General features: G+C 42.5%; 1 long non-coding RNA gene across 1 annotated transcript; it reads left to right on the top strand.

The window, feature by feature from the left end:
- The first annotated feature begins 1,923 nt into the window (after positions 1–1,923).
- LOC102011707 lies at positions 1,924–24,703 on the top strand. Its single transcript, XR_262364.1, has 3 exons — positions 1,924–2,135; positions 23,876–24,096; positions 24,345–24,703. It is a non-coding gene; the product is annotated as an uncharacterized LOC102011707 (long non-coding RNA).
- The last annotated feature ends 935 nt before the right edge of the window (positions 24,704–25,638 follow it).

The following is a 25,638-nucleotide window of genomic DNA, read 5'->3' as shown; positions in this document are numbered from 1 at the left end:
GATTTAAGGCCCCCCCCTTGCACCAGTGAATCTAAGCTCAGGGAGAAAGCACCTTCTGTTACCTCCTTCCTCTTCTTTGAAGTATCTCCATTTGCTCTCTCCATGGTCTTCAGTTCTCACTTCAGACCCTTCCTGGTCCCAGGCACCCACTTCCCTCCTTTTTCTCTTCCTCATGTTGCTATATTCATCTAGACACCAAATCTCAGAGAGGCTTTTTCTTTGCTGCTCACCACCCTGCCATCTTCCCAGAAGTCCTAAGAATCTAATCTTAATCAACATCTCTATCCTGAAGAGAAGCTTCTAATGTTTTAATGTTAAATAACACTCTTACTAACATATTTTCTTGATCAAGAATTTAATTTTTGTTTTTAATCCCATAAATTGAAACTATTATTTATTCTGTCATTGATGTTTAGTTACCAACACACTGTTAATTTTGTTGCTTCATTTTCCTTAAAATTCAGGTCTTTTCAGGTCATTTTCTTTCTTCATAAAAAATGTCTCATGTAAGAGTTCTTTTAGTGATGATCTGGTGGTGGAAAAATTCCCTTAATTTTTGTGTGAAAAGTTCTTCATTTTGTTCTATTTTTAAATGATGTTTTTACTGTGCAAACAATTCTATGATGACAGATATTTTATCTCTAACAATTTTAAAATCATATTTCAATAACTTCTCACTTCCATGTAGCTATTGAGAAATAACTGTCAAATTAATTGCTCTTCTTTTGTAGTAAACCTGTCTTTTTCTATAACAGATACTTTCTCTTTTTTTGTTTTGCTTCTACATTTGCTCAGTTAGTGTCTAAGCGTAGATTTCCATTTAACATGTTTAGGCTTTGTTGGATGCCTCAATCTAAGAACAATCTTTTAAGAAAGATACCAACTCAATTTGACAATTTTTATATAACTTAAAATCTATTCCTTTTCAATAATTTTCTTGTCAAATATTGCATCTTCTTCATTCTTCCTGCTTTCATTTCCAGCAATCTGATCATCTCACCCCATTTTCAATATCTCTTGACTTTTGTACTTTTCTTCTCTTTCAAGTCTTTTTTTTTCTAAAACGGCATTTTCTCTAACTCTACTGATAATTTCTGTGTCCTCTGTATCTGTGAATCTGTTTCTATAGTTTTGTCTTTGGTAATTTGTTTGTTTTAAAAAAAAAAATGGGGACTCACTATTTCTAGAGCCCAACCTGGCTTTGAACTCGGGGCGATCCTCTTGCCTTGGCTTCCCAAGTGCTGGGACTGCAGGCATGCACCACCACATCTGGCTGTTTGGCTGACTCTTGTTCATAGTGACATATTTCTTTATGTTATGGGGAGAATAGTAATACTAGATGGTCCATGAAACTTTACATATTGGAATTCATTGCAGGCCTAGATTTTCAGGATTCGTGTTTTCCACTGCCAGGCACCTGACAGCAACGCCAATTTAGGATCTTCTAAAATACTGTACAGATTCTGGCAATTATGGCCCCAAACCAATGTGGTTAGAAAGTCTCAGTGGAACTATTTTAAAATATCTTTATATTTTATTTCTATGTTCCATGTCAATCAGTATTGTATTGTACTGCAAGCTATCTTCCCTCCTCGCTGACAACACTTAAAATGGTTAACCTCAAAGTGAAAGGAGCACATTAAAGAAAATCTAAAGGGTAGTTGATTAGAACATTGTATTATTTTTAATAGAAAACTTTACTAGGATCTCAGGGAACACAATTCTGTGTGTTTTACTTTATTGTAAGTTCCAGGGCATTGCCTAAGGCACTGAGAGCAGAATGAATTGATTTTAGAGTGCTTAGGCGGGCTCAAAGTATGAGCAAGGAAAACATGAAAGTTCCAACTCAACATTAAATATTTACATGGCAGTTAAGATTTAAAGACTTAGAGACTTAGGCCTGGGTGTTCTTGCCAGTGTGAATGGGCAGGATGGTGTAGTGAGGGTTCTGTGCAAAAGAGAATTGCAAGGCTCCAAGTGAAACCCTGGAGTACAGGACAGTACTACAGTGTGCTGCCTTCCCTGTAAGAAAAGGAGGGAAAGGATTTGCATTGCTCATATGTACATAAAATATCTACAGAAAGCTCCTCAGGAAACCGAAAATAATGGTCACCTCTCGGTATCGGACCTGGATGGTAAGGAACACTGTTTTGAACCTCCAGGATTTGGGGGGTTTTGGGGGTTTTGGGGTTTTTTTTGCGGGGGGTTCTTGGTTTGTTTTTGTTTTTGCGGTACTAGGGATTGAATGCAGGGCCTTCACACTGAACTATATCCCCAGTCCTTTTTATCTATTTTTTTAAATTTTAAGACAGAGCCTCACTAAGTGGCCCAGGCTGGGCTCAAACTTGTGGTCCCGGAGTACTGGGATTACAGGCTGGGATTGCAGGGTACCACGTGTCTGAACCCCATGAGTTTTAAACAGTGAAACTATATTATGTATCTGCATGCATTGATTGATAGAACAAAAATAAATGAAAAGTCCGTGTGTGAATGAATGAGCATGTGAGTGAGTGACCCCTTTAACAGAAAACGCCACTTCCTGGCTGTTGCTTTACCCTTCTGTTCTGCGTCCCTTATCTCCTCATTGTACTATTGTCAGGTTTGAGTAAAGACAAGGAAACAGAACAAAGTGTAACACATACGAATTACACAAAAAATGTAATTAGCTCGCATTTTTATTATAAGTCTTTTGATCTGGGAGGTTACATAAGTAAACATGGGCTTTGCATTTAGCTCTATCTGGGTTTTAATCCAGGGTCTCCTACGTATCTTCTATGAGATATTGTTAAATTTCCCTTCTCTCTGTTTCTGTATGTATAAAATGTGAAGAAAGAAAAAGGATATGAATGGAATGACCATAAATAACTCAGCCATCTCACTGACTTGATATCTGTTGGTAATAGGTAATTGTTATTTATTTTTAGAATAATAATGGTAGTGTGTGTTGTTTTAATGAGGCTTTATAATTTACAAATACATACTAAAATATTTATGGATAAAAATATCCTAAATTTGCTTCAAGCTAATGGAGGAACAGATGGGGGAAAAAATCAGACAGGAATGTCTATTAGTAGAGATTATCATAACTGAGTAATAAGAATATAGGATTCAGCTAGGTGTTGTGATACACACCAGTAATCCCAGTACTCAGGAGGCTGAGGCAGGAGCATTCTCATCAGTTTGAGGCCCACCTGGGCTACATAAGTGAGTTCAAGGCCAGCCTGCACTACATAGCAGACTCTGTCTCAAAACAAACAAGCAAGCAAACAAAAAACAATATAGGATTCATCAAACAATTCTCTCTCTTTTGTATATGTTTTTTTTTTTCAAAAATTATGTGAAATGAGCAAAAATTTTACAGTAGCAGGTACGTAATATATGGCTGGATGTTATAAATGCATGTTATAAATGCATGTTATAAATAGCAGGATGATGCAATACATGGCTGTGGTAACTTATTGTAGAACTGGTGATATAGTAGTGGTTACAGTATCATCATTATTTTTATTTTTACTAGCTTCAGATAAATGGTCAAGAACAAAAGCTGGTAGGTGAGGGGTGGGATATATATATCCCACACATACTGATAAAAAAGTGGGGAAACCCACTTTTTTGCAGTACTGGGGATTGAACTCAGGGCCTTTGCTCTGCGCTGTATCTCCAGATCCCCACTTTTTAAAATTTTATTTTATTAGTACACTGCACTATTTCTTGAGACAGGGTCTTACCAAGTTGCCAAGGCTGTGCTACAGCTTGGGATTCTCCTGACTTAGCCTCCCAGAGTGCTGGGATACAGGTATTTGTCACTACATCCAGCAAAAAAAAAAAAAATCACTTTTTAAAAAAATTTTCCTCACGAAGATCCCAAGTTTCTAATATTTGGAAGGATGCCAATCTCCACAGCAGGAGAAGGCTGCATAGTTCTGAGACATAACATTCATGGCACTCAGCCAAAAACCAGAACCTGGATAATGGTAGAAGTCTCTTTCCATTGTTAAACATCAGCAGCCATTTTTAACCTTCATTCTGAGCCTCAATTAAGCAGCATCAAAAAGAGAGGTTACTTTTTTGTGTCTCTATAAATTATCTATCTTTAGGATCAAATATCCTGTTTCCATTTAACCTTGAAGAACTGAAAGTGAATTTGAATGATTGATGTGTGGCCAGTTTGGGAGAGCCATTAGTATCCGAGGAGTGGGGATTTGGAAATGCCCCCTTTAAAAAGTTTCCCCCTTATTTTTTACCCTTCCCACCTCTGTCTCCATGGAAATGGGGTCAGAGGTCACAGGGAGCTCACCAAGAGCCAGCAGCTGAGAAGGAGAATTCGCACTTAGAGATTTCAGCTGAAAGCTATAAACTCTTTTACAAAGACCAGCTGAGTCTTTTGGGCTCTGCAGTCTCTAGGGTTTTTTTTTTACACTGATAAATAGGTGGCTTTTTGGTTTTGTTTTTGTCTTTTGTTGTGTACACGAAAGAAGAAATACGACTAAGTCAAAACGATTTTTGCATTTATACTTGTGTTTCTTCTGTGCAAGAAATCAAGCACAGGGACATTCTTTACTAAGTTATTTTCAATTTAATATTTTTAAGTGTTAGCACACATGTGGAATTAAGCAATTACACTAGTTTGCTCTCTGTCCTTTCAAGCTACTGACCATATCAGATAGTGAAGAAAAGCATATGTGAATTTATTCATTGCGTGCTATCAGCTATAAATGATTCTGTCTAACAGAATGTCACAGTAGCATAATTCAAACTCTTTTGGTTAAAAAAATCCTCAAGGTATAAATCGTTGTTAACTTTCCATAATATGTTTTATAAATTTGAGTATAATTTGTTATCGGCCCTTTAATTCTTACTTTTTAGTTTTCGTGATTTTTTCAGAATCATTTGAAAATATGAGATTAACCAAACATGCCAAATACTTTCATCTGTTTTTATATGTCCTGTATTAACATTTTATTCAGTAGCAAACAAAAGCAGTAATTCAAACAATATGAAATATAAATTCTGGTTTGAAAAAGGCCCAGCAAATTATTCAATTTAGAACTAAAGGAATCTATTTTGAACTATTTTCTAATCTTTTCTTTTTGCCACGAATCTTTATAGTTGAAAGTTTATAGACACAGCATTATTTCCAAGTACTTTTGCAAAATTTCATCATTACTCTTACATAAAGCATCCAGTTATTACTTTTAATCATCAATCACACAACTACTCTAAATTTTCCAGAACATAATTTCAGCAGACATCAGGATCAGAGTTCTCTCTTGGGGACTTTAATATTCTCTCTCTCTCAATTCTGTGGTCAGCAGTGTAATGATGTTGCTGTTCTTTCTTTCCGTTTCCTTTCTCTTTTAGCCCCTCTCATGTCTGTGCTGAGCCTTCCCTGTCCTGGGTTGAGCCCTTATTCTACTCTCTGCTCTCAGAAGTGAAATAGAACATCGTGTTCTGAAGCTGCCCAGCACACATGCCTCAGGATGCTGCCAAGTTCACAGCTGACCAATTGGCCTACTTTAGAGGACTTGCATTTATAACATTTACAACTTTATTTCCACCACTCTACCCTCACCACATCCCCCGAGCACACTAAAGAGTGTGCCACACATACTGATAAATCAAGAGTCTTTTGGTTTTGTGGCAACAAAATGAGCAGGCATTTCTCCTCCCTTCCTTGGCTTTCCACTTGGCTGTTCCCTTCTGAACTGATGGAAAATATCAGTCGATGTGGTGTACAAAGGCATTTGAAAGTGGCCACCTCTGTATTAATAATTGATTTCAAAAGATACACACTGACAAAATGATATGCTGTTCAGTTTTTGGAGCTTTGCACTTTTAAAGTAATTTCCTTCCAAAAACAGATCGAGGCAAACCTATCTTCTTCTGTGCTAGGAAGAGAGAGCTAGTATTTGGCTTTCTCTGGAAAAGCTTGTGTGGCAGATCCTATGGATACACGTATTTTGAACACCCCTTGTTGCCATTTGAATCTTCTAAGCTTTTTTAATAAATTCAAGACCATGTAGGAGGAGGTGAGGATTTAATACTCTAAATTAATTCCCAGGTGGGAACTGGTTTATCGTGACTTTGCTGACTTCTTATGTTCTGTTTTCAGCACTATTTTTCAGGGAAAAGATCTCGATGAAAGGTAGATTCAGATTTGTATGAAGTGGATAAAATGTGATGCCCTTTTTATGAATAAGAACATAAAATTAGGTGCAAGAGATATATCTGTTTAGAATGAGAAAAGAAAATACAACAAATAAGACATTTTAAAGGGCATCCAGAAACACAGCATTCTAAATATCAATAATTATTATTACTACTGCAACTTTACTGTGTACCCACCTTTCTAACTTCATTTTTTTACTTCATCTTCTTTCATACATCCTCATATGTGGAGGACTTTCATTTGCCATTCTGTATGCAGAGGCAGATGTTTTGTCTTTCTCTCCTCATGTAGATAGACATCATTTATTTGTTGTGGATGGAGTGGAAAACATTCCTTTAGCTCTGGCACGTATTGGTCATGCCACCGCTGAAGCAGCGTGCTGCCCCAGGAGTGCTCCATGAGAAAGTCCCAGAGCCTCCAGGCCTTTGAACTTCTGGGTAGAGCTTCAGCTGGCCCTTCAACATCACCTCAGCAGCTGCTTTAGCACCCAATCTGCCATCCTGGGAGGGGGAGCAGGACACAGGTGCCCATGCCCGTGCCCGAGCCTTGGTCTGGATGCCCCTGAGCAGAGAGAGGTGTAGCAAGCATCCTATTCCAAAGCTACTCCTCGGTGCACACATGGATTCCAGGTCCTTAAGGAGGCCTTATTCATGGCAGGTGTCCCTGGAGGTTGGCACATGGGACAGGGTACAGGGTATACACTTATCTTACTCACAGAAGACATGGATGCTGCCCCCTGGCCTGAGGCAGTGCTCCATCTTCCAGCTACACCCCAAATTTCTGAGAAGACCACACAAGACCTTGGATGAGGCTTGTCAATGTAAACAGCTGGGAGACTTAAAGTTCTATAGCATTACAAAAATGTTCTCTGGTCAGGGCTGGTCACACAGTGCACATTTGTGAAACCGAAAATGTAATTGAATTCTCTAACCAAAGCAACCCCTAGGGCATTCTTAAAATTGAAGCTCTCCACGGCAGGGACTTTATCTGTGTGGTTTAGCACTAAATCCTCATCATTTAAACTCATCCTCCTCTGTTTGAGGAGGAGACCAAAAGCAGTCACCAATGCTTTATTTTCCTGGATTATAACAGGCCAGCCAACTGGAAGCCACTGGCTATTGCTCACTTATTTGTCTCCATGCACCACTGAGATCCTTGTTCTTACATCATCCAAGACCCACATACACAGCTGGGGGGTGGCCTGTGACACATACTGGAGCCATCGTGTCATTTTCTTCTAATCTGGAGTGCACGCTCTATTGCTGCCCAGAGTCAAACGTCAAGCTGTGTAGGCTGCGAGTCTTCCAATCAGGCTCTGGTGCCTGAATTGAACTATCAGAAAGCTCTTTAGCCCCTTTAAACACATTAGTTTAAAATATTAGGAGAGAAACTTTGAAAATAGAACATGTTTTCTAGTTTTTGGAGGATTCCAAGATGCCCTTTTGGCTAATAGCAAGAAAATAGCATGGTCATTGTGATCTGTGTGTGGGTCATCAGGGCTGCATCACTTCTTGGGCCTACAAAGCACAATATGGCCATAGAGAGTGAGTACAGTGTGATTGGAAAGAACTCGTGGCTGGAAAGAACAAATATATATATATATATATATATATAGGTTCCGTAAGGAGAACATCATGAAGTTATTCCTCAAAATAAGTGTCTTAGTCTACTGTATTTGCTATAACAAAATACCATAGATTAGGTAACTTAAAAATAACAGAAATTTCCGTCTCAAAGTTTTGGAAGTTCTGACCTGGACTAGTCCAACACCAAGATACCAACAGATTTGGTGTCTAGTGAGGGCCCATTTCTTGATTAATAGAGGGAGTCTTGTCACTGTGTCTTTACGTGGTAAAAGAGTCTAGGGGTCTTTCTGGCCAATTCTATAAGGGCATTGATCCCATTTATGAGAGCTCTACATTCATGACATAATCATCTCTCCTAAATCCCTACCTACTGACACATACCTACTGATACTGTTATCTCACTGGGGATAAAGATTTTACTATATGGATTTTGCAGGGACACAAATATGCAAACCATAGCAACAAGAATGGAAACATTTCTTGTCTCTTGCTGTCTTTTCTCCATCAGTTCCTGCATTAATTACTTTCTTGTCACTGAGACAAAACACCCAAAGCCCACAACCTAAACCAGGAGAGGTATAGTTTGGCTCACGGTTTTTGGGGGATGCAGTGCATGGTTGGAAGACTCCAAAGCAGAAGTGGCCTGGTGGGAGGGCCTGGCAGAGGATAGCTGCGTCCCTCATGGCAGCCATGAAGCAGAGCATGAAGGGAGGAGCAGGAACAAGAACACACCCTTCCAGGTCATGCCTCAGTGCCCCACTGTAGTGGATTGACAGCTGGTGGTCAACTTATAACCTCCAGCTGAACTGGGTAAGTGTGGTGCTGGGTGTGGGAGGCCCACCTGAGGATCGTTGCCAGCAGTATAATAGACATAACTGCAGAAGAAGAAGAAGGTTATTGGGAGCTGGTAGAAGCTGCTGGGAGTCTGTTGGAAGCAGAGAGGAGCTGTAAGGAGCTGCTGGTTTTCTTGGAGGAGGTTATCTTGCTGGCTTTCCTGCTGAGCTTGGCTGTTCTCTTTGGAGGAGGAGCTCGGGACCTCGTTGTTGCTGAGGATGGCTACCGTTCAGTTTGGTGGACCTATAGTCCTCAATTTGAGCATCGCTTCCTGGCTCCAGAGGGGAATATGGTGCACTGCTCAGTCTCCTGGAGTAGCTTGTTGAGTTGCCTTTCCTGATAGGAACTAGCTTTCCTCATCACTGGAAGAGCTCAGGACCTCACTGCTGCTGAGGATGGCTGAAATTCACTTTAGGGGAGCTCTGCTTCTTACTGTGAGTGTCACTTCCTGGCTCCAGTACAGCTCTCTCAGCCTGCTAACACAGGTCCTTCATCCCGCTGGCACAGACTTTCTAGCTACCACCACTGACCTTGGGGCCTTCCCAGCACAGATCCTTGAAACAGCCCTGCATGATACATTGTTATGGGCTCTGGGCCTCCAACTGGACTCATGGGAAGCACTGTTATGGGCTCTAGGTCTTCAGCTGGACTCATGCAGGCCATTACTGTGGGATCCAGGCTCTCAGCTGGATTCTTTGGTCTTTAGTGTGTGGACAGATTTCCTGCACTCTCTTTTTGTATGTGATTCTTTGGGTGACTAGTATAAATAATCTTATAAAATGTATGTCCTGTATTGTATTGTTTCACCTTGTAAAAACCCCAAACTACAACATACTCCAAGTCAAGCACTTGCTTACACTCTTGCTTAGAGCAAGGACCCTACCTTCCAGGAGATGATAATTCAGTGGAGAAGACAAATACATAGTGTAGTTGTTTCTACTGCTGTGTAACCAGTGACCACAACTTTGGCACCTTGAAGTAGTATTATTTTTAGCTCATAGTCATGTGGCTGATAAGCCTGGGTACAGCACAAAGGGTCCTCTGCTCAGAGTCTCACAGTATTGACACTGAGGTGGCAGGCAGGCTGGGACCTGGGACCCACTCCAAGGACATGTGGTTGGGACAGAGTTCAGTTCCTTGAGATGGTAGGATGGAAGTGCCTCACTGGCTGTCAACCAGGGGCTGCTCTCAGATTCTAGAAAGTGCCCACAATCCTTGCCTTGTAGACCCCTCTATCTCCATGCAAGCAAATGTGTATCTCCCTGCAGCAAGTCCTTCTTACACCTCAAATCTCTTTTGCAAAGCATCCTCTCTTTTAAAGTTGACCTGCCTAGCTCTGTCTCACCAATCATAATCTCACTGTTCAAAGGCCCATGGGTTTGGCATTGTAATTACATCTGCAAAACCCCCCTGGCCAAGTCCCAATTATAGGAGCAATCTTCATCACACTCGCTGACTGTGTTCACATTTGATGGGAGCAGATTGTACACGGGATCATTGGAGGCCGTCTTGGAATTCTGCCCACCACACATAACAAAAGCTATCATCTACCAGAGTAAAAGAGTGAAAATGGCTACAAAATGCTCTGGGAACTCAGAGGTGGGAAGAAAGCTATCCTGCCTAGTGGAATGGATAGACTTAGGGTAAGAAAAGAAGGAAAGGCTGAGCTGATAAGGAAGAATGAGTAGGAGTGCAACAGGCAGAGAAAAGACCACTTGTGTACTTTACTGCTTATGGTCTGTTTTATCTTCACCAGTGTAGCGTAGGTGCTTGAGCACAAGACACCGCCACTTCTGGTCAGGACCCCACCCCTAATCCCAATGTGCCAAGCATGGTTATGGATATACAGGTAAACATTAAGAAATATTTGGAGCTGTTTCAATATCTAATTCATGATAGACATAAATCTTTCACCTGCCTTATTCTAATTCTCTGCCCACCAGAGGTTTGAACAAGTAAAATCTGAAATTTGTGAAACTTTTGACACACACATACACAAAGGAAATGTATAACCAGTTACTGGCTAATATATCGATTTCTTCTGCTCCTCTCCAGCCTTGCCCATTTCATTTCAGTTCAGTCATCCTTGCTTCAGATGTTGTATTAGCTGAGATTCTTCAGAGAACCCCAATAAGATAGGTAGATAGATACATAGATAGATAGAGAGCTAGGAATTTTAAAGAATTGACTCATACTATTGTGAAGATTAGCAAATTCAGAAATGGGAAGGGTGTGGAGGCAGCTAATGTGGCTTTTACTGCAAGCTTAAGGCAGATGTCATCTCCAGAATACCCTCAGTTTTGCTGCTAAGGTTTTTGAAGGACTGGACAAGACCTCCCCTCATTAAGTAAGGTAACCCCTTATCAACTGAAGGTAGATGCAAATCACACTTACAAAGTACTTGTTTGATCAGTGTTTGCTGAAGTACCTGGGTAGTATCACCTCACCACATTAACTTGTAGAACCAAGGCTCACCAAGTCAGTCTTGTACTGCAACAAGTGTGTTAAGCCCTCAGGCAACATCATGGAGTGAAATATTACCTGGCCAAACCAAGTCAACCTGGAATTATGAGAAATAGTAAAACAGTTGCTTTAAGCTGCTAGTATTAGAGCGGTTTGTTATGCAGTAATATAAAATAAAAACACCTACAGGTTAAAAGGAAATATGAACAAGCCCTGAGTATAGCAGAATGCAGAGAAGCTCTGAGAAAAAGCAGCAGGATTTTGAGGCCCACCCTCTGGAATAAGGCCATCCCAATGACTCAGCTCCAGTGACCCCGAGCCATACGCTTCTGTTCAGAGCTCATCAGGCATCCTCCACAAATGTATTTATTACCTTCTCCCTTTTCAAGAACACTTAATGTTTGCTTGGGGATCCAAGAAATATGAGTCTCCCTTCCCTCAAAGAAACAAAATACATGACCCTGGGCCAATCAACCTGTGCCCGGACATAATGCTTGATTCATAGAAGGGTGCAGGATCCTAATCAGTCCAGTCAGAGTCTTCGCTGATAACTCTGGCCAAGATGTTCTTTGTGCCTTGCAGATGTCAGGGTGAAAACGTGCGGTCCCTTCCAGAAGCTGCTGGCAGCCAGTAAGTGACACTGAGAGGAGTCAGATATTGATCCAGCATCATGGACAGCAGAACGGAGACAGAAATAAGCCACATCCCTACCACTACCATATCACTGCCCTGCTTGGAGTCTTGTCTGAAGCTTACATTCTCTTGGCTTTTCAGTTCTATGCACAAGCAAGTTCCCTGTATTACTTAGGCCTGTTTACACTGGATTTTTTTATTATTTATATCTGGAAGCCTCTGTCTACCACAGTCATTTCTAAAGAAAAGAGAATTGTTATGTGCTAGGAAAATACCTTGAGAGATGTCTACAAAAAGAGATATAACTCCCTTTGCCTATACCAAGAGCTGTCTTGGAATTAGGTACATAGAAGAGGTTGGAGGTCGTATGGTATCCCTACTGCCACCATGACTCTGGGTTCTGCATGTCACCTGTTAGAAAGGGACGGGAAACCCAATTTTACTGAGAACCTGCTATGTACCAGGCACTGGCCTGGGCTCTTCACATATGTTATTTTTACTCAATCTCTCTACAGCCTCCCTGAGTGGCTGTTTTAACCCTTGCAAACATGGAAGCTAAAGCACAGAAAACTTGGTCTGGGCATTGCTGCTGTTCAATTTTGGCAGATTTCAAACTCAGTTGCCCCTGACTCCAATGCTCCTTCTCTCCCCACCCCCATGTCTCATAAGCACCCTATCATATCAATTCTGTTAGCGTCACCAGGAAGAGTAACCAACAGTGAATATAGGTAAAGGAGAGCATAAGCAGCTCTGAGCACATAAATCCTTGGGGCACAGGGACAAAATCTATTCTCAACTTTATTAATTACCCAGGCTGTCAAATCTCGTGACCAGCTGTGTCCCACATGGGATCACTGAACGTTGGAGCAGGGTCATCTACTCTGATCTCTTGCATTTGGTGGAACTGAAGCCCGAGAGGTCAAATGACCTGCCCTGAGGTCCCGCATCAAGAGGCCACCGTTGCCGTGGAACCACAGTGCGCTCTGGCTCCCCCTTGCTGGTCAGGAGAACAGAGTGCTGTTTGAGATTTTGGAACCACACTGCCTGGGTTCCCCGCTTGGTCCCATCACTTACTGAACGGGTTGGGCAAGTTACTTTTATTCATGCTGGGCCTTGATTTCCTCACTTGTTAAATACAAGGTAAAGAAAGCTGTTAGATGTAAATCACGTAAAACAGCATTGGATATATAATGAGGGCTATTAGCTCCGGTACCGCCAATGTGATCTGAATGACAGTCTCAGTAATGTGCCTATGTCTGCTCTGGAAAATAATTACGGTACTGTGAAGGGACAGAGGATACAGCAAGAACCCAAATTTAAATCTTAATTTATCTAATCTTTGTTTTCTTTTCTGCTTTCTCCTGATTATTGGTAAAAGTAGGTAGAGAAGGGTTCCCGTTTATCTTTCCATCCTCCCATTATTGAAATCTACCACTAGGAAAGAACTTGATAAGCTCGTTCAGTGGTAACTTACTGATATCTTAACCAATGTGCTCTCTTTTAAGGATATTTGCAGTTTTACCAAAGGTTGAGGCCTAAAGTAAAGCTTTCTAATGTTAGTTTGGGTATCAATCAAAAGTGGGACAGGTTTGCCTTTGGTTTGGTTCTAATGTTGTGGTTTTGGGAAGAAGGGAGGAATCCCAGCTTTGTTTTAAAGTCTGGGTTCTATCTCCCAGGATGGGAGTGAGCTCATCAGGTGGGCAGCCAGGAAGGAAGAAAATGTTAGATTTTCCTCAGGACTTACTGAGACACCCTAGCTGGGGGAGACTTGCCCTCAGGGGAACCAAGGAGTGGGGACAGAGGACAGACCCACTAAGACCTCAGTCTTTACTGTATTATACAAGAAACCAGAAAAGCATGTATCATACTCAAGAAATCAGAATAGGGCAGGGTAACCCATATGCAACCTCAGGAGCGGTTTAGAACCTCAGGTCATACCCTGGTTTTGCTTAGTGGGCCCTGTGCTGTGGTCAGGGACAGATTCCGAGCACCAAGATGGCCAAAGCTCTCCCCAGTCCAGCCCCCTCTCGCTGCTCCCTAGGCTGGCACACGGTTCAGTGAACTGGCAGCACGGGCAAGAGGAGGGAATGTCCACTGCCACCAAGAGTTGCTTAGACTTTGGAAGAAAGGACTCCAGCCAGGCCAATTCTCAGCCCACAGGGAGTTCCCTCTTAAGTGGCCTGTGGAGATACAAGAAGGGAGGGGATCCTCAGGAGCCAAAGTCCACATGGATCAGCTCCTCCACTACAAGAGAAGGTCGGGTTTAGGAATGGAGGTTGGACATGGGTGGGGTGGCGCAGCCTGTGTCTTCCTGATAAGGGTGGTGCCTTGGAATCTCAGGGCTGAAGGCAAGCCTTTCTGCAGCAAGCACTATAGATAGTCTTAAGACCTTAATGCCTTCACACACATCTGCATCTGGGTTCTCAAATGTGTAGAGAAGCTGTAGTGTAAATATGTGATTAATATCAGCTTTAACATACAGTTCTTTACGTCATCAGTGAAAAGACAGTAAGCTACACTTGCTTCCATACCTGCAAAATTATTTTGACTTCTAAAGGAGATTCTTACCCTTAAAAAGCTCAGAGACCTTGGGCTACATTGCTGCCTTTCATCCCCTCTCATTGCCACTGCTATGTACTTTAGTGACAGGTTTATGAAAGGGATTCCTTTGCCTACCCCCTTTATCAAGGGGAGATATCTATTTGTTCTCCTCTGCTGAATATTGGATAAAATAAATCAAACCTATATGCCTATTAATGACTTCCTTTAAAATATCTCTGGGTGTATTTCCCTTGAAGAGTGCCTTTTATGTTCTTCTGTGGGTGAGCTTAGCCTAATCTGCCTGGCCTGCCAGCTTCTTCCTATTGTTAATTTGGGGGCAGATTTTTTTGAAGAAAATTGAACTCTGCTTTCTGAACTCTCCCGCTCATCACCACAGCAGAAAAAAGGCAAATGTGATGCGCAGACAATCTCTGCCTAAGTAATCTAGAACGTCAATTGATAGCATATCGACACTTACGGCATCAGACTGCTAGTTACCAGCAGGTCAAGACCAAGGGCACACTGCTAACTTGGTTGTTTCTTCTTCACCCAAGTTGACATCAGCCAATGTTTAGTTGCATTTTTCACATATTTTGTGTTAGTTTTTCTTTGACATTATGGTTTGTGTTGATGTTTTAATTCATAAAAATGTACTGTAAAACATTTAAAACAGAGGTGAGCAACGAAAACAATACCCTCAATAACCCACAGACAGAACTGATTAAAATTTGAAATGCCTGGGAAGATAACAAATAACCTGATGTCTAAAAGGTGAATTTATTGTTGGGTACTTTGCCTTTTCCTTACAAAACGCTGTAGCAAATAATGTATAAAAATGTTACTGAGATGATACTGCACATATCCCAAGCGTCTACACACCCTCATCCTCATCACCACCAAGGAATCAGCTGCCCTTTGTGTTTGGTTGGGAAATCTATGTTTGTAGCAGACACTATACCCTATTCACAGCAAGAACTCTCTTTTATTAGGGTTGAGACACTTGCCACTGTGACTTAGGACAACACACTTCACCCCTTCAACTTCTCTATAAAAGATGAGGAGTCCCTAGACTTTGATGAGGAAAATATTATGCCTTCCTTTTCTCCAATTAAAAAAAAATAGCGCTGGGCCCCAAACCAAATTTCAGGATACCTAACAATTTCTAATTCTTCCCAGGACTACCACTTCCTTACTCTCAGCTAATATTAAATACAGAATTCTTTCAGTATGTCTGCTTCAACTGGCTTTGGCAAGTCAAGCACAGAAGGACAAAGTGAACTACATAATCTGTCCATTGGAAGTCTACAATTTGTTAGTTATAATTTGCAGAATAGGTGTAGAAAGGTTGATAAACAAATGATATCAAATAAGGCTAAATAAGAATAAATCATTTTGAGAGGCTGCAAGAAATGAATAAGACTATTTTAAAAGTTATTGAGGACTCCTAATGATACGGGTTGTGCACAGCAATTTTCAAAGAACACAGTGCATACAGGGGAAAAAGGTAACTCTACAGTGGAAAAACCTGACAAACTATTCAATGAAGAGATCAAGGTCAACATCAACAGTCATAAATCATGTTGAACTATCAACATACTCTTGATATGATGTGATAAAGTAGCACTTTACCTGTGTGGTTTTCCTCCCCCAAATCCATTACCCCAGGCTAATCATGAGAAAAACATCAGACAAATCCCAGTAGAGGGGCATCCTCTTACCTCTGGCAAAATCAGTTATCAGCATTTGTCCAAACTGTCAAGGTAATCCAAACCCACCAAAGTGAGGGAAACTCTCAAAGCCAAGCAGAGAGCAAGAGGACAGACAGCTAAACATAACGTGGTATCCTGGATGGCACCAGAGGTGGAAAAGGAAATTAAGTAAAATCAAAGGAATTTTTTTTTTAATTTTTTGGGTTTTGTTTTTGTTTTTCTTCTGGTACCAGGAATCGAACTCACGACCTTGTGCTTGCCAGGCAGGCACTGTGCCGCTGAGCTAAATCCCCAGCCCCAAATTGAAGGAATTTAAACAAACTATGTCATCAGTTACTTTATAAATATTGGTTTATTAATTATAATACTGTGCATTCAAGATGTCAATAGGGAAAATGGGGTGGAAGGCTATGGCAACTCTCTGTAATCCATCTTCTCAATTTTCATTTAAATTTCAAAATGTTCCCCCAAAAATGAAATCTTTAAAAGTGTTTTAAATTAATGAGCAATTATTTAAAATAAAATAAGAATGAGCTGTTGGAATTAAAAAGGTTTTATACAAGTTCAAGTTGTGAGCTGTTGAGAAGGGGTTCTTTTTCAACTCTGCCCAGTTAATTTTACTTTATCTGCATTTGCCTGCAATTTTCTTCAAAGAAAAGGGCAGCTACTTTAGACTATCTGAATTATTAACTTGCTCTGCATTCCCATGGCCGGCTCACCTGCTGCAGGCCATAGCCACCTTGGGCCTTCAACCTGAAATTTGTAAGTTTCCCCCTAGAAAGAGTAGAAATTATTTTACAGTCATTAACAAGATTGGATTTCTGTTTGCACCATTTACAAACTGCTTGACCATGTTGGACAAATTACCTAATCTCTCTGAAATTCATTTTTTTTTTCCTTTTGAATTTAAAAATATTTTTTTTTTTCCTTTTGGTTAAATAGGAAAAACATCAAAAAGAAAACTTAAAAGGGTCGCGGCAATGGAGAAAGTGAACATAAAGTACCTAACGCAATGCCTGGCACATAAAAGGTCTTGGTAAATGATCGTTAATAATCAACAGGGTTATCAATCCAAATCAAGAGCAGATAATCTGCTTTGGCCTGGCCGTGAGGAAACAGGACTTAGAGACTTTCCTTCAAATGCTCCTGCCCGCTGGAACTGCGTCAGCCATCTAAGAAGTTGCTTTGCCAGCAGCAGCGCTGGTTTGTTATCAAAGTGAGTCTTGGTCATTAGGCAAAGTCAGGGGCTTTGTGAGTGTTTGCACCAGCGCTGGCTGAGCAGAGAGAGCCCACGCCACGGTGTCCATCTCTGCCCGCCAATGCTCCGGACGCCTGAAACAAAAATGCATTTAAAAAAAAAATACGACCGTTAGTGTCAGACGCGGGGCCTGGGCTCCGGAGCCGCGGCAGGGCAGGGAGGGCTGGCTTTGCTCCTCTTCAGAGCACCTGTCACCAAGCGGGATGCGGATGGGCAGTCCGGGGCTGCGCTTCCTCCGCCCCCGCCGCGCTCCGGGCGGCTCCAGACCCCGGGCTCCCAGCAACGCAGCCCGCAGCCCGCTCCGGACTAGAAAGCGCCCATTGAGGCCGTGCAGCTGCCAGTGCTGCTTGCCCAAAAACTAAATAAAGCCTCGACTTCAGCTCCAGTGAAGAAGACACTACTGTGTTCTTCCCCAGCCCCAGTCACGGTTATAAAACATTAAAAGCAAACTGGCGATTGTTAAACACTGCATTCGTTTACACCCCAATCTTGAATCATAATGGGGTGGCTGGGGCTGCCAAGGCCTGGCCAGCCCTAGCTTTATCCCGGCCACTGGAGTCTTTTCTCTGACCCAGCCTACAGGAGAAAAGTTGAGTAAATACCCTATCTCTTTGCTTCCCATAGATGTTTGCTCAAACGGACTTCAATGGGACTTTTCTCCGGGTGGGGCTGGAGGGTGCACGTTCGCAGTACCAAGATGGCACAGCGCATTAGTGGGTGTCCAGAAGGTTTGAGGCTTTGTGAAGTATCCCCAAAGACAAGACCCAAGCTACAGTATATAAAATAAAATATACCCACACTGAAGGGCTAACCCGGACCCTTTAAAAGAACTGCATGAAGTAAAAGACAGGGGGGCATAGGCGACCAAAGCCAGCAGCGTGGTTAATTGATTAGCCTGACTGCTGGGTACCTGGAACATCACGCGCTATTTTTACTCTTGTGAATTTAAAGTTTTCTCATTATAAGATATTACAATAAAAAGCCCCTTTGCTGGCTGAGCGCGGTGGCACAGGCCTGTAGTCCCAGTGAGGGCAAGAGGATCACTGTGAGTTCACTTTGAACTACAAAGTGAGTTCAGAGACAGCCTGAACTGCATAGTGAAACGCTGTCTCAAAAAGGTAAAACAGGGGCTGGGGATTTAGCTCAGCGGCACAGCGCCTGCCTGGCAAGCACAAGGTCATGAGTTCAATTCCTGGTACCAGAAAAAAACAAACAAACAAAATCAAAAACAAAATCAAAAAGACAAAATAAGTAAATAAACAAAAGTGCCTTTGCTCCCTGCTTTTCCCAGGCTACAATATATAAGATAGGTGTTTTTCCTTTTAAATATCTTAATCTGTTCACTTTTTAATTCTTTCAGTTTTTTTCTTTAAATATCATGTTGGGGTTTGGGGTATTTTTCTAGTTAGAAATATACATTGTCACTGGTAAATTGTGAAAATGGAGAAAAGACGTGTAATGGCATCTTTGAATCAGCGTGTCTGTATTTTTTTTGTAGTAACCTCAAGTCTTTATGGAAATAGAAAAAATGAACATAACTAAGAAGAATTAATTCTGTTTAGCCTCCTACCATGCGTTTATCACTTCTGGTGACCACTTCTCATTCAAGATGTTCTTAAATTCTTAAAACAATAACTCATGCTGACTCCTGGGGAATATTTCCAGCCTACGTTTCTTTACGCTAGAAACATCTCCAAACAGAGTCTTGCTTATTCCAGGCCATATTCAAAGACTCGAATAGGCTTCTGATAGGTAGATTATAAGAAAATTTACTTTGCACTAGAAAGATAACACTTTCCTCAGAATAATCGCACAATTGTAGCTGGATTCAGCATAGTATTTGGCAAGTACAAATATAGTCACAAGAGGAAGCTTTCTCACCTTCAGATGTGTTCCAGAAGGGAACTGGGAAGAAGGAATGAAAATAGAGCATAGTGTACAAGGGAAGATTTGACGGACAGAGCTAGAAACGTGAGACAGAGGCTCAGTACATGCACACACGGGAGACGCACATGTACACGGATGTCTACAGGCCTCGCGTCAGCAAACATGACCTCTGTTTCATAGCTAAGAACTTCAGGATCAAAACTCAAAGGGAACCACAGAGATCAAGGGATGGTCTTAGAAATGCAGAGTAAACTAAGTGATGGCAGATATGTCCAAGGACAGAGCATTCAGCATACTGAGCACCTGTTGCACGTGGAGCTGTGTGCTGGCTGTGCAGACAGATGGAGGAATCAATAAGCCATAGTCCTTGGGCCCGGGGCACCCTCAGTCTAAAGGGAAGGCAGGATACAAGCGAGTCATTTGAGCATAGCGTCGGAACTGGCCATGAGGAGTGGTGAATGAAGGCTGTGAGAGCCCAGCAGCAGGGAGACAGGAGGTATGAGATTAGGAGGTCTGAGACAGGAAGTAACCTTGGAGCCAAGTGGAGAAGAATGAGACCTCACAAACACAGGCAAAATGCGAAGAAAGTGAGACAAGTTTTCACAGTCATGTTAGCAATGAAAAGCAACTGGAGTTTAAAGGGTGTTCTCTTCACCAGCTTGAAAACCAACCATAGTACATGCAGACTTGCCCTTTTTGCCATAAGTGATTTCCAAAAGGTTTTGCAAAGGACAGTGATCGTTTTCAACATATTTCAGTGAAGAAGTGCCTCACCAATGGAAGGAACCACACTGTGAACTTGTGAGATTATCTAAATAACCTCTCATTTGTCTTCCCCTGTCCTGTGTGGACTTTACGTAGCACCTGTACTTAGTGCACTCATGAAATCAGGTCCTCCCTTGTGTGTTCCATTGGTTAGTTCCAAACCCAAAGGCTCCTAAGTGAGTTTTATGTTTATCCACTAAGTCCCACTCTACCCGACACAAACTTACTTACTCATATACAATTACACTTCAGGTGGCAAAAGGCAGGCAATTTTAATTTTTTGTCTGTTTGGTTTTATTTTCTGAAACAAGGTCTCATTGCATAGTCCAGGCTGGCCTTGACCTGACCATAATATGTAGCACTGGCTAGCCTTGAACTCATGGGGGTCCTCTTGCCTCAGTCTCTTGAGTACTGGGATCACAGATGTGTGCCACTGTGCCAGGCTAGGATTAACTCAAAAAGAAAAAAGCAATTGAGTTTTGAAAACTACCATATTTGCAAAGCTGACTTAATATTTTTAATTTTCAGACTTCATTTAAAACCACTTTGCAGCTTCCCTCTACCTACACAGTAACTCTGAAGATAGGTCAGAGCTGTAGCTACAACTTTGCAACAAAGAAACCAACATGAAGGTCAAGGTTAGCTGCTTTCCCAAGGAGGCTCAGAAATCATCACCTGCTAAAACAGAGATATTTTCTGCAGTGAGTGGAGTTGCATCTTCAGACCAGGGTTTGGTCCACTGAGTCACAGAGCTGTTGTTTGTAGAGGCAGGTCATTCCGCCTCTGACTGAGTTAGAGCCCTTGAATCTTGATAATATTGAAACATCTATGAATTTATAATGGAAGGTCATGTGCCGCACGGTCCAGCCAAGAAGGTAGAAGGCAGGAGTCTATTCTTATCTTCCAGTATTTCTCCTCTGATCAGCAGACCAGAATGTGTTTCACTATGGTTGGAGTAAATAAAGACTCAGGATGATTTTTTTTTTTCAAACAAAGACAAAAAATTCAGTTGTCCTGAAGAACAATGATAATGTGAAACAGATCAACCGTAAATATGACTTGAAGGGTTATGTTCAGTGCATTTTTCTTAAGTTGAATTTCTTTTTTTTTTTTTTAGAATATTCAAGTTCCGTACAAACATTTCTAGGTTAAAATGCATGTCAAGGTTACACTTTTTTTTCCCCACTACTGAGGGTTGAACCCTGGGCCTTAACACTGAGCTATACCCCAGCCATTTTTATTTTGAGACAGGGTCCCACTAAATCACTAAGTTGCCCAGGATGGGCTCAAACTTGATCTTCCTGCCTCAGCCTCCCAAGTGCTGGGATTACAAGCATGCACCACCACACCTAGAAAAATCATCATTTTAGATTGCTTCCAGCTTTGTGGTTCAGAATTCAGAAAAGGCTGAACCAGGCAGGTCTCTGTCTCCCAGGACATGCCATGCAGAAGCAGTCAGGGGTGGCTGGGATGCCATCTCAAATGTTTCCACTGCAGTGTTCTCTCCCAAGTCCAGCAGTTGGGGAGTCTCAGGAGCTCATTGGGGCTGTTCACAAGGGCACCTGGACATGAAGGTATCTGTGGGTTGTCAGGCTTGCTATGTGGTAGACAGTTTCCCTAGAGTGCTAAAGGAAATCCAGGCAGTAACTTTTTCCCACCAACCCCTGGCATTAACATTGTGATCACAAAATTCAACTGATTCCAGTACAGTTGCTGAGGCTGCTCTGTGTCAATGGAAGGAGTACCACCAGGAAAATCTTCAGACTCCTTTTAAAGCTGCCCTCAAGTCAGGCATGGTGAGATACCCCTGTAATCCAAACACCCTGGGAGGCTGAGGCAAGTTTGAGTCCACAAGTTTGAGTCCAGCCTGGACAACTTAGTGACATAGCAAGATCCTGTCTCAAAAATTAAAAATATTAAGAAGAGGAGGGGTAGTGGGATGAAGCTCAGTGTGAAGGCCCTGGGTTCAGTCCCCAGTGCCACAGAAGTTGCTTTTATATAAAAGAAAATAGAACTGACACATGTTTGTCTTTGTGTTCTTTAAAATAAGCACTTTGCACGTATTTTGCTAAGCTAGCACTATGGAGACTCCTTAAGGCCCTGCACGTTGGTGGGTTCATTTTGTGCTTTCAGAACCAAGCGCAGGGTTTTAGGTTACGGAAAGTGCTGCCAAATGTTTGTTAAACCGAACAGGAGCATGAGCAGCTCAGGATCTCTGCTATGGTGAAAAGAAGGCACTCTGCGACGGCCAAGGTTCTGCTTCTGATTAGTTGGGAAGCTTATCCTCCTGATAATACCGCTCTAGAAGGAGAGGACCCAAAACCTTGGCGTTTTTAAGGAAAGGGAGTCTCCGTAATTCAGCAGTCCTGTCTTCCTCTCTCTTCCTCCCCTGCCAAGACCCAGAGCAGTTAGGTGACAAACCAAGTGGCAAAGGCAAGGTCTCTAGTCCTTGCTTTTGGCCACCAGCAAGCATTGTTCTGTCAGTAGTTGGGCTGTGGCTTCGTGAAACACTGCAGAGACGGGGCGGGTAGATCTGTTTTTGTATCCAAGGGTGAGATGAGACTTCTGCCAGTCTGTTGCTCTTGGCAGGAAGCCTTTTCCGCCCTGACCTTCCCATCCATTCCACCAAGTAGATAAGAAAGGACCCAGACAGATCTTACCAGGAGGCCATGGGACCCCACATTGCTCATCTGAGATACAGGTCTAGATTAATTTCCTGACTCTGAGTCTCCCAGTAGAGTCTTGTACTTTACGCATCTGGGACAGAGCTGAGTCTGGAAGTCTTCCTGGGATGTACGGAAAGTCTACGAGGAAGTAGCTCTATGTATTCCGCATCACACTGATGTAAGTCTTCATCCCGGCCATGGGGGTCAGGGGCACAGAATGTCCAGTCACCTACTTGGCATCCCAAAGACATGGTCTAGGTAGGAATAGCTTTTTTAAAGTGATGACCACTCTACTGATTAGCACAAGGGAAGAAGTCACACTTCGCCCCTTGAGGCTTGCATAGCTTCTCTTGACGGAGGCTCCTGCCTTGACTTGTGTTGGGACTACATTCAAGGATTTTGCAGTTTAGTAAAGGCCATGTTTATTGAGGAAAGCAAATGAAAAACTAGCCTAAAACTGTCTAAAACTTGTTCTTAAACTAATTTTTGAAGATACTAAATATATCCTGAATTCAGTTCATTGAACTGATGCTGGTGTGAGTGGCTGGCTGATAGCGAACATTCAGTTTATGTTAATTCCCCTTCTCTTTCTCCTCCTCCTTCTCCTCATTCCTTTGTTTGTTTGTGGTCCTGGGAATTGAGCACAGGGACTTCACACTGAGCTACATCTCCAGCCCTTTTATTGTTTTTTATTTGAGACAAGATCTCGCTAAGTTACTACGTTCCCCAGACTGGGTTTGAACTTGTGACCCTTTTGTCCCAGCCTTCCAGAGTGCTGGGATTACAGGCGTACACCACCACACCCAGCCATTAATTCTCCTTCTTTTCACCACAGCATTATACAGGAAGTGATTCACCTTCGCAATAGTCAGTATTCCTCCTAAAAATTCTGAGTCTTAATTAGCAAGGAAAAGGAATTCATCAACTTTTGGTCTCTTGAACTTACTAAGGCAAAACAAGCTTCCAACCTCCTTGTATTATTATTAATTAGGGTTCTTCACAGAAGTGTGTGTGTGTGTGTGTGTGTGTGTGTGTGTGCATCTGTGTGGTTTTGTGTGTATATAAGGAAATTATTTTTTACAAAGAATTGACTCATGTGATTATGGAAGCTGACAAATCCCAGGATCAGCAACCTGCAAGCTGGAAACTCAGGAGAACCAAAGTGTAGCTCCAGTCTGAGTTGGAAAGCCTGAGAACTGGGGTAGCAGATGGTGTAGGCCAAATGCCAGCAGATTGGAGACCCAGGAATAGCCGGTGATTCAGTTCAAGTGTAAAGACAGGAAGAAAAACAGTGTTCCAGCTCTAACCAATCAGGCAGGAAGAAATTTCCTTTCATAATGAACCAGGGTTTTTGTTCTATCTAGGCCTTCAACAGATTGGATGAGGCCCACCGACCATAGTGAGAGAACCTGCTTTACTCTGCCTACTGATTCAAATGGGCATCTCATCTGGAAACATCCTCTCAGACATAACCAGAGAACTGCTTGGCCAAACATCTGGGCACCCGGTTGCCCGGTTACATTGACACATCAAATTACCCATCACTCTTCTTTTCCACTGAGCATTAATCACACCGGGATTTCAGGTGGAATTTTCATGGTTGTAACAGAAACGACTTTCTGGTTAGCCCTGTTTTATAAGGAGGGATGTATAATGTAGTCAGTGCTTGTTATGTTTTACTTTATGCCCAGAGCATTTCAGTTGACTAAATGAGATACTCCCTTTACTGCTGTCCCTGGAAATATAATATGTGAGGAAAACGGGGAACCAGCGAGTGAAGAGCAGTCTACCCAAGGAAGAAATGCCCGTGCAAGCTCTCTTTCTTCACTGCAGGAGGTACCAGGCCTGCTTCCTGAGGCATCACAGAGAAGAAGGTAAAGCTGCACAGTCGTCCTGAGACTCAATGCCATGTGCTGCCTGCAGTTGGAAAGCAAACCATCTACACAGTGGAATCCACGAGGATTCAGTGGTGATGTATCTAAAATTCAGGAATCGTTACTTTGCTCTCCTTCACGAACCAGGAGCCTTTTCTCCCTCGATGGCAGAAGGTCTTGGCTTGCACAGTGAGGGCTGCAGGTACAGTGGTTAAGAGGAACCATGGCCACTGCTCCGATTGCATAGCATCCAGTGCAAGACCAAATGCGGGGAACCTGATAGCATCAAATTCTAAAATAAAAGTATAATAATGGTGGAAGAAGGATCTTTGTGCTTGTCTTAATAGTGTTCATAACACTTATACTTACCGTGCTAGAAGGGAAGTACACATAGGTCCCCATGCGAGAGTTTGGAAGGAGGAGCAAGTGAACATGAGTCACTTATCCTAAGGTCACTTAGCAAGCAAGTGGCAGAGATACCTGCAGAGGTTTGAATAATACCACTTCTTCTAGTTGACTGAGTCGTCTTTCACTCAGACCAAACCACAGTCTGCACCAGGAACCCCCTTGGGGTGCTGCTTGCCCTGCCAAGTCCCCAGGCATTGCTGGGCAAAGTGACCCTTTCTTCTCTCTGCCACACCCTGGGGTTCCAGGGATATGACCTTGGCAGATGAAATGGAAGGCCAGCGCTGGTGGCCTGGGGGCCTGTCCTCCAGACCCGGACAATTGTCCTAAGTATTTTACTCTCCACTCACCCTATCGCACAACTAACCGTCCAGCAACTTCATCTTCTTCAGCACTTTGCCCCACTCTTACACTTGACTTTTCCCCGGGACGTTTCTGTTCCTTTGGTAACAAGAATCTTGGTGCCTAATTTTAATGGCACAGCCAGCAGGATGACCTTTGCCCCCTTGGTCTCTCAGCGCAGACAGTGAAGGCCTCCTCCCTCCAAGGTGTAGGCTTAGGTGTGGCCTGATAGTGAAGAAAGCAATCATGGCCCCTGCCCTTATACAGCTTATAGTCTGGCGAGAAAGGCAAACATCATTGAAAGAATATGCATCAATGTAAAACTAGCCAGTGACCGGTGCCACAAAAGGAAGACACAGTGTGTGAGAAGCCTGTAAAGGGAGTGAAGCAGCAAGAGAGGGGAGGAGAGGTGTCCCAGCACCTGATACCCAGCTCAGAGCTGCAGGACAGAGAGCCTGAGCCGCAGCCCGAGCCCTGAGGCAGCCAGAAGGGCAAGGTGCCTTTGA

This window comes from Chinchilla lanigera, unplaced genomic scaffold (assembly GCF_000276665.1).
Source record: "Chinchilla lanigera isolate Chin_1 unplaced genomic scaffold, ChiLan1.0 scaffold00045, whole genome shotgun sequence".
NCBI lineage: Eukaryota > Metazoa > Chordata > Mammalia > Rodentia > Chinchillidae > Chinchilla > Chinchilla lanigera.
This window is presented reverse-complemented; position numbering and strand designations above follow the sequence as displayed.